Source organism: Panthera leo, chromosome A1 (genome assembly GCF_018350215.1).
Source record: "Panthera leo isolate Ple1 chromosome A1, P.leo_Ple1_pat1.1, whole genome shotgun sequence".
In the NCBI taxonomy this organism is placed as follows: Eukaryota; Metazoa; Chordata; class Mammalia; order Carnivora; family Felidae; genus Panthera; species Panthera leo.
This window is the reverse complement of record NC_056679.1, coordinates 22,371,172-22,381,827: the sequence shown is the minus strand read 5'-3', so window position 1 is coordinate 22,381,827 and position 10,656 is coordinate 22,371,172.

Genomic DNA, 10,656 nt, shown 5'->3' with positions numbered 1-10,656 from the left:
GCCCTTCACAGCAGGATGGGGTACAGGTGGGGAGAGAGAAGGCAGGAATTCAGGAAAAGAAAGGCAAGCTACAGAACTATTTTGGCTGTGAGGCTGGACTCCTCAGAAGGGCCGCCCAAGAGTTGTGGCAAATGGAAGACTGGCTTGGCTGACAATGATATGAAGGTGTCCAAGCAGGTTGGGTAGAGGTAGGACCCATGGAGTCATAAGGCTGGACCTGAAGAATCTGGGCATCAGAGGGTCTGTCCAAGAAAATAGGACCCCAGAAAGAAGTGGAGGATGTGGACAGGATCAGAATTCAGGTAAGAGAAGAGCCGGTCACAGCCCAGGAATCATAAGGTGTAAGACTATCGTTTTGTTTCCTAAACCCTAATGGTTCAGAGGTGCTTCAGGGTCTGCTAAAGGGGCAGAGAGGTTCTACACTCCAAACTTCCATTCAACCTGAGCAGGTCTCTGTGTCTTATTTGTTGAGTTTTATGATAGGATTTAATTGGAAAAAAAGGTTCCACTACTAAAATAAAGTTTGAAAATCACTGGTGGCGGATGTGGTCTACCAGAAATAAAAGCAGAGGCATTATTATTGGCAGTGACAAAACAACAACAACAACAACAACAACAACAACAACAAAAACAACTCAAAATGACATGAAAGTTCATCAAGAAAAGAACAATTGAATAAATGGTGGCATAGCTGCTGTGCCGAAACACTGTAGCCATTAAACATCATCAGCTAGACCTATGTGTATAAATTGACCTAACATCAAAGTGATGTCCGAGGTATATTGTTTAGAAACAAGTTTCAGAATAATGCATGTGGTATGTATATTTGTAAACAAATAAAAAGAAGAAAAAGCCACCTACCCCCTCAAATCCAAAGAAACAGAAACCCGTATGTTTTTGTTTGTGTTGATATGAAAGATAACAAAGTTTACACAGTAGATTTTGGCTTCTTCAGAGGCTGGAATTGAAAGGAGGTAGTAAATTATCACATTTTAAAGAGCTACTTTTATATTCTGTAAGCAGTTACTCTGAGCCAGTATTTTTCCTGTTATACTTACTTGAAAATAACTACAGATTCACCAGAAATTGCAAAAATAGTACAGAGAATCCTGTGTTCCCTTCATCTACTTTCCCCTATAGTAACATCTTATGGAATGATCGTACAATACCAAAGCCAGGAAACTGACGTTGGTATAATCCATCAACAATATTCAGTTCTCACTAGTTTTATATATACTGTGTATGTGTGTGTGCATATATATAGTTCTATGTAATTTTCTTACATGTGTAGATCTGTGTAATCACCAATCACAATCAAGATATACCAGGGCCACATGGGTAACTCAGTCGGTTAAGTTTCCAACTCTTGATTTTGGCTCAGGTCATGATCTCCTGGTTGATGAGTTTAGGTCTTATGTCGGGCTCTGTGACGACAGTGCTGAGCTTGCTTGGGATTCTCTCTCTCTTTTCTCTCTCTGCCCCTGCCCACTCAAGTGCTCATGCACATGCGTGCTGTCTCCCTCAAAATAAATAAATTTATGCTATGATCCCATCACCACAAAGATCCCTCTTGCTACCGCTTTATGGCCACACCCATTTCCTGCCCCTCCTCCCACAGCCTGATACCTGGCAATCAGTAATCTGTTCTCCACTTTTTATAATTATGTCATTTCAAGAATGTTATACAAATGGAACCATACGGCATACAATCTCTTGAGATTGGCTTTTTTTTCCTTCAGCATAACTTCCTTGAGATTCATTCAAGTTGTTGCATGTACCGGTAGTTCATTCCTTTTTATGGCTGAGTAGTGTTCCTTGGCATGGATGAGCCACGGTTTGTTTAACCATTCGCCCAATGAAGGATAAATGGATTGTTTCCAACTTGGGGCTATCACAAATAAAGTTTCTGTGGACATTTGTGTACACATTTTTGTGTGGACATAATTTTTCATTTCTTTGGGATAAATGCCCAGGTTTGTGATTGCTGGTTTATAAGATTAGTATATGTTTAGTTTTACAAGAAACTGTCAAACTATTTTCTAGAATGACTGCATCGTTTGCATTCCTACCAGCAAGGCACAAGTAATCCAACTACTTGGCATCCTTGCCGACATTTGATATTGTCACTTTTTTTTTCTTTTTAGCTGTTCTAACAGGTGTGTAGTGATATTCAATTTGCATTACCCTGTGGTTAATTATGGTGAGCAGATTTTCATGTTCTTGTTTGCCATCTGTATAGCTTCTCTGGTGAAATGTCTGTTCATGTCTTTTGCTCATTTTCTAATTGGATTTTTTGTATTTGTTTTAATTCTTGAGTTTTGAGATTATTTATTCTACATGTAAATCTTTTGTCAGATATGTGGTGTGCAAATATGTCCTTCCAGTCTGGTTCTTCTGTTTTCATCACTTTAGCAGAGCCTTTTGCAGAGTAAAAGTTTTTCATTTTGATTTTTTTCTTTTATGAATTGTGCTTTGTGGTATCACATCTAAGAGCTTCACATCTCACAAGCAGGAGGCACGTGAGCCCTTTTGCTGAGGCGGCCCTATATGAGATTCCCTAGTTTCCCATCCACTGATGGAAAAGATAGTATTATGAACTTGAAATCACCCAATGACTAGGGGACTCAATTCTAGAAAGTACATTTATGGCAGCCTGCTCAGATGTCATATCCACTGGGTTAATGGACTCTTCTTAACAGCTCAGTGTTTCTCCTTGTTGCCAAACAGATGTGGCAGTGAACAAAGATGCCATTACTTACTCTTATCATTTCTCAGCTGCAAAGTTACTAGAACATGAATTCCAGCTAAGTCTATTGTGGTCCCTTCTACAGGGCAGAGGAACTAGCATCAGAAAAAGCCACTTTATCTCTTACACTTTTGCAAAGATAAAAGGAAAGCTGAGCTCAAGTATTGTGAGTTTTTGCCTTAAATTCTCATCTTCTCCACGGTAAACAGAGAGAAACAGAATATTAGAATTCAGAAAAACAAAGATGAAAATGTAATATCCATTAAAAAATGACAAATCAAACTATATTATAACTGAAGAAATAGAATTTTGTTTTTAAAGGCAAATATGTTTCTCCAGCAGGATATAATTTGGGGCTCTTTGGTCACAAATAAATCACTAAGAAACAATGGCATTTTATTATTGCACGGAGCCATTCCTGAAGAGAAGGAAATGATGGGTGTACAGAGCCATGCCAGGCTTTTGTTCAGCTTTATGGAATATATTGAAAGCACCAACAGAGACATCTACCCCCACTGCATTCAGAAACCCACAAATGAATGCAGCAGACTGCAAGACCCAAAAGTGTAAAATAGCACACAATAGAATATTGGTCTCCATGAGAATAAATTACACATTTTAATAGAAAGCTATCTAATATAAATTAGTTACACCTACTTCTCAAGATTACTCGGGAGGGCTCAGAACTAACAGTAAAGAGGAAAAGGACACAATAACCAGAATAGTCTTCAGTGGGGCCTTTGGAAGGCAGTCCCAGAGAAAGCTAGAGAATAATTTTGTCAGGTAAGAGGAGTGAGTTGGGAGCTGGCACACACAGTCTTTCCTACTGTCCTATGGACTTTCTGGAGTCTTGGCGAAATCACTGTGAAGGAATGCCACTTCCCAAATGAACCTCGCGAACCCCTTGGCAATCATTTCTATATGCAAACGTTATCTAAGTAAGACATGGGGGAAATAAATGATGATTTGGTCATGGTCGGAGGAGCCACAGGAAGTAGTCAGACAAGAGGACCGTAGCTGGCCAGAAAAAAGCAAACCCTCAGCAGGGCTTCCTGTGAGTCAGGCCCTGACCCAGGACTATACAGTTACAGCTCACTAGTTTTCAGAACACCCCAAAGAACCAAGTACCATTAGGATGCCAGTTTACAGATGAAGAAAGTGGGGCACAAAGAAGCTAAGCAACTAAGATTATTAAGTAAAAAGACAGTGGCAGAACTAGAGTCCATGTTGTTAACCACCACACTGTGAGAGTGGTTCAGCAGGATGCTAAATATGAGTCAGGAATAGAAAATTTGGTGCCGTGTCTTCCCACGTTCTATAGCCAGGTGCCACAGCTGTTTGCCCTGTATTGTTGCCCTGTATTGCCCTGTTGCACCTGCAACATGGCCCCTGTCATTGTCACTGAAATGGAAGATTCCCATTGCTGCTACAAAGATTTTAATAAAGGAATGTGATGTCTCGGGAGAATTTCTCTAGGAGGAAAGAAAGGGCCTGGGAGGGGAGATTGAGTTAAGAGACACAGAAAAATGCTAAAGAAACACCAGACCGGGATTCAGGATGCTATGGAACAACCATTTCAACCTGAACCAAGGAGTTAAGCCTGGAATGTCTAACAAAAAGTCCAGAGTGTCACCCTGGGCCCATGTTAAGTGACCTAATTAGGCAGGTAGTAAACAGAAGAGACAAAAGTGATCAGACAACAGCCCAATCATTGTGTGAAGCCAGACTCCATTGACTAAATACATTACATGTCTATAAATTACCTTCTTCATGGTTTACTAATAATTTGGTAAAACAGCTTTGCCCAATAAGTATCCAACTAATACAGTTGTTCTGAACACCATTAGAAGAGCAGTCCCATGGATAAACAAAGGGAAGAGTGGTTTTCCCAAGGTCTCACCCTTTAGAGAAGAGCCTGTGATTCCTTCATACCATCTGTGGAAGGTGCTAGCAGCACACAACAGGGAGCCTTCTCTTCGGTCATTCTATTACAGTGTTTTCCTTCCTCTCTGCAGTTATGTTTAATAGGAAAGCAAGATTCATCTTCCTCAACTTTGGCTTTGGGATTGCACTAGCGTATATATAACATATGGCACTATGATGACTGGACCACACGGCATTGGCCAGTCCACCAGATCCACCATGGCTGAGCCTGGAGCGTTATAACAGAACATTACTACCAGCCTTCTCAGAGTTTCCCAGTGAGCCCAGGACAACATTTATACACATCCATTTCAGGCCACAGCAGGGAGAGGGGAAAAGGAAAAGCTTTCTTCTTACCTCTCTCAGAGCTCCTTTGCAAAGCAGTGTTTTCATAATAAGGTAGCCAGCACCTTGCTGGACCAGAAGACAAAAACCAGCACTCAAATGAGCCAGCTTTTTTGGTCCCCCCTGAAACTCTCCATTCATGAGTGTTTCCCACTCCTCAGCACCCACCTGTGACCTTTGGTTCCTCATGGACTGCCTACTCTGACTGAAATATCTTTCTCTAATCTCCTCCTTCCTTAGCACCTGCTTAATTCCCACTCATTTTGTAGGAATTACCTTGGCCACCCCCTCCAGGAAGTCTACTCTGACTGCCTCAAGGTTATGCCATAAACCACTCATATATATGGCCTTCTACAGCCTGTGCTCACTACAGTATTTATCAAGCGATATTGCAATTTCTTATTTACTTTTCCTTTTTCTTCCAATAGACTGTAAGCTCCGTGAAGGAAGAATCCGCATTTGTATCATGGCTCATCCAGTACCCTGTGGAGTCCACATTCTGGGCCTTAACAGATATTTGCAGGGTGAGCTGATGTTGGAATCCAGCAGGTGTGGATAAGTGAAGGCCTTATTCGGGAGCAGTGTGCACACAAACACAGTTAATGATGTCAGACAGGCCTGGGTTAGAATGCCAGTGCCACCACTTGCTAGCTAAGTGATACTAGACCCACCTGAACTTTAATTCCTTCATTTATAAAGTAACAACCACAACAATGACAATGAATAATAATAACTGGTCTTGTTTTTATTACAGTACCTACATTAGGATTGAAATAAGGATTAAGTGATATATTCCTGGTGCTCACAGCAGAACTTGGCACATTCTCAAGGCTTGACAAATAATACCAACACGCCCTCGCCTCCCCTAATGCCAGCCAGTCCTCTCCTTGCCAGGGTGAGTTATGAAAAGAAAAATAATTCATATGTTTAGAAAACCCTGAAATTTATTTTTGAAGAAAACGAAATGGAACTGTTCTCCAAAGACAGCCTCCAACAGACCAGAAACAGTCATCTTTTACAAAGACGAGTAAATATCTATCACAGTCTCATCCGGGATGACTCACACCAGCCAAGGATCTCATCTCCAAGGATGCATTTGAAGGGTTTCTCAAGAGTTGTTTTTTACTCACAAAACCCGCCATTAGGTGGCGGCTTAGCCAGGGCCCATTAGAGAGAAGAGCAGCCTAACCCTTAAAGGCGGGGCTGTTTGCAGAGGCCACACTGCTTAGAAGCGAATATCTGACTCATCCACAGAGTGTTAGCCCAGAAAAATGACAAGGGCTTATTTTAACAGTGCGTAAAATATAACATCTTTGGGGCCAGAGTAGTACAATAGACATGGTAAGCCTGATATGTAATCTCCCCAGAAATAAAATATTAAGGTGGTCAACAAATAAAGACATAAGGATTCAAACTATTTTGGACACATGTCCTATAAGTTTGATCCCAAGATAATTAAATTATATTGCAAACAGTCTCATCTGGTCCTATGTCTGCCCTGTTTAAAAGCCTCCAGTGACCCCCTGGGTTTTCTCAACCAGTGGTGGGGGTCGGAGACTGGTGTCAGGATTTCTGACTGATGTCAGGCAGCAGACATGGTTTGAGAGGGAACATCTAATATGCCTATTTGTTTCATGATACAAACTCAGGAAGTAAAGCTTGATGAAATCTATTTGGTGGCTATATTCAGAAGATAGAATGAAAAAGCATTGCAAGGGCATGGATTTTTAAAAAGATATCAGAAATAGAAATATAATGGCAATTAATGTTTATTAGGCTCAGTGCTATCTGCCTTACGTGCTTTATCTTATTTAGTTCATACAACAACCTCATGAGATGGGAATTACAAATATTCCCACTTGACAAATAAGAAAACTAAGGCTCAGGGGAGGGAGTCAAGATGGCAGAACAGCATGGAAGTTTTTTGTGTGTCTCACATCCATGAGATACGGCCAGATCAACACTGAACCATCCTGCACACCTAGAAAACTGATCTGAAGATTAACACAACAATCTGCACAACCTGAACCACAGAATTCAGCAGGTACATGGCGTGGAGAGGTGAACTTGGGGAGCAAGAAGCCCCAGTGGGCAGGGAACCGCTTTTGTGGGTGAAGAGAGGACTGAGGCGGCGGAAGGGAAAGAATACGGGAAAAGCACCCCTCCCCAAAAGCAGCTGGAGAGAAAATGGAAAATTAGAAATAGCCACAGGGACTGAACTAAAAAGGGAGAAAGGAGGTTTAAATTCCATTAAGACTGTAAACAAGGGGAACGCAAAGGCTGCAACTCCACAGCTCAGTACCTGGCGGTGCTCTGGTGAGAAGGGCGAATACCCAGGAACAGAGTGGGGTCTGGGAGGTTCTCGGGCCACATGGGGAAAAGCGGTTCCACAGCTGGAAGGACATTTGGTAGAGACTGTTGAGGCCACCTGGTCCAAGCAGACCCCAGAAGGTGGCCACATTCGCTGGTGCTGGAACAAGGTTGTTGAGGGTGAAGCCTGGTGCCAGATGTGCGTTGTGATTTTCCATAATCCCTGAAAAGCTGCTGCTACACTATCTCGCGAACATTTTCTGGGGCGGGCTGGCACCTGGCCGCAGTCTCAGGGCTCCGGCAGCAGCAGGGTCCAGCAAGCGTTCCTGGGTGCAGCCAGCATTTGGCCATTGCTCATTCGGCCATTGCTGGGTGAGATCCTCCCGTAGAGGGGCGGAACGGGTCAAAGCCGGAGTCCTTCAGAAGTAAGGGGTTGGGGGAAACAGCCGCATCTGAGACAAAGCTCGGGAGAGAGGCACTGCCTGGGGCTTGACCACGGACACTGAGGAAGCGGGGAGTGGACGAGAGCTGAAGACCGATGACGGGTGCGAGATTGCTGAGCTGAGAGAACAGAGTGATGATATTAGAGACTGGGTTGCTGGGTGATGCCGTTTTTTCACCGCTCCCGGCGCACGCGCATACGCGGCTTTGAGCACTGCAACAATCCACCCCAGTAAGCTAAGCAGCGCCATCTAGGGGAGAACGGAGCCGTTACACTGAGCCCCACCCAACTGGGCCACCTCGTTCTTCAAGAACACAAGTCTCACCACCTGTTTAGTTTATGGGCTATAAAGCGATTCATAGTCTGACATCTAGGAGAAAATGAAGTAATTTCGGTCGTATTTCAATCTGTTAGCAGGTCAGTCTATTCAGTTTTCTTTCTTTTTTTTCTTTTTCTCTTTTTCACACCTTTTCTTTTTCATGAATACAGAAAGAGAAAAAATTCATTTTTATTTTCAATTTTTATTAAAAACATTTTTCTTTAATTTTTTTCTACTATATTCTTTACTTTTGTGTATTTTTTTTCAAATTATATTTTACTTACATTATTTCATTTTAGTCTACTTCAGTGTATTCATTTTTTCAAATTCTCAAACAATTTCCTTTTTTTCCCCCATCTTTTCTCTAATCTATCAAACCACTTTCAACACCCAGACCAAAACACACCTAGGATCTAACATAATTTATTTGATTTGTGTATGTGTTTTTAATTTTTTAATTTTAATATTTTTAAAATTTTAATTTGTTTAATTTTAATTTTTCTACCTTATTAATTCATTTTCTCCCTTCAAAATGATGAAATGAAGGAATTCACCCCAAAAGAAAGAGCACGAAGCAACGGCAGGCAGGGATTTAACCAACACAGATAGAAGCAAGATGTCTGAACCAGAATTTAGAATCACGATAAAAAGAATACTAGCTGGAGTCGAAAATAGACTGAAATCCCTTTCTGCAGAGACAAAAGAAGTAAAAACTAGTCAGGATGAAATAAAAAATGCTATAACTGAGCTGCAATCTTGGATGCCATGGCGGCAAGGATGGATGAGGCAGAACAGAGAATGAGCAATATAGAGGACAAACTTATGGAAAATAATGAAGCAGAAAAAAAGAGGGAGATTAAAGCAAAAGAGCATGATTTAAGAATTAGAGACTCATTAAAAAGGGACAAAATCAGAATCATAGGGGGCCCAAAAGAGGAAGAGAGAGAAAGAGGGGTAGAAGGGTTATGTGAGTAAATCATAGTGGAAAACGTTCCTAACCTGGGGGAAGACACAGACATCAAAATCCAAGAAGCACAGAGAACCCCCATTAGATTCAACAAAACCGACCATCAACAAGGCATATCATAGTCAAATTCACAAATACTTAGGCAAGGAGAGATCATGAAAGCAGCAAGGGAAAAAAAGTCCCTAACCTACAAGGGAAAACAGATCCAGTTTGCAGCAGAACTATCCACAGAAACTTGGCAGGCCAGAAAGGAGTGGCAGGATATATTCAATGTGCTGAATCAGAAAAGCATGCGGCCAAGAATTCTTTATCCAGCAAGGCTGTCATTCAAAATAGAAGGAGAGATAAAAAGCTTCCCAGACAAATAAAAATTAAAGGAGTTTGTGACCACTAAACCAGCCCTGCAAGAAATTTTAATGGGGACTCTCTGAGGGGAGAAAATATGAAAGATAAATACATACATACATACATACATACATACATACATACAAAAGCAACAAAGACCAGAGAACACCACCAGAAACTCCAACTGTACAAGCATCATAACAGCAATAAATTCATATCTTCCAGTACTCACTCTAAAGATGTGGAGTAACAGAATGGATAAGAAAACAAGATCCATCTATATGCTGTTTACAAGAGACCCACTTTACACCTAAAGACACCTTCAGATTGAAAGTAAGCGGATGGAGAACCATCTATCATGCTAATGGTCAACAAAAGAAAGCTGGAGTAGCCATACTTATATCATAAAATCTAGACTTTAAGATAAAAACTGTACCAAGAGATGCAGAAGGGCATTATATCATAATCAAGGGGTCTATCCACCAAGAAGACCTAATAATTGTAAACATTTATGCACCAAATGTGGCAGCACCCAAATATATAAATCAATCACAAAAATAGAGAAACTCATTGATAGTAATAACATAAAAGTAGGAGACTTCAACACCCCACTCACAGCAATGGACAGATCATCTAATCAAAAAATCAACAAGGAAACAATGGCTTTGAATAACACACTGGACCAGATGGACTTAACAGATATATTCAGAACATTTCATCCTAAAGCAGCAGAATATACATTCTCCTCCAGTGCACATGGAACGTTCTCCAGAACAGACCACATACTGGGACACAAATCAGCCCTCAGCAAGTACAAAAAGATCGAGATCATACCGTGCATATTTTCAGACCACAACGCTATGAAACTCTAAATCAACCACAAGAAAAAATTTGGAAAGGTAACAAATACTTGAGGACTGAAGAACATCCTACTAAAGAATGAATGGGCTAACCAAGCAGTTAAAGACGAAATTAAAAAGTTCATGGAAGCCAATGAAGATGATAACACCAGAACCCAAAACCTCTGGGACGCAGCAAAGGCAGTCATAAGAGGAAAGTATATAGCAATCCAGGCCTTCCTAAAGAAGGAAGAAAGATCTCAGATACACAACCTAACCTGAGGCCTTAAAGAGCTGAAAAAAGAACAGCAAATAAAACCCAAAACCAGCAGAAGACAGGAAATAATAAAGATTAGAGCAGAAATCAATGCTATCAAAACCAAAAATCAGTAGAAGAGATCAATGAAACCAGAAGCTGGT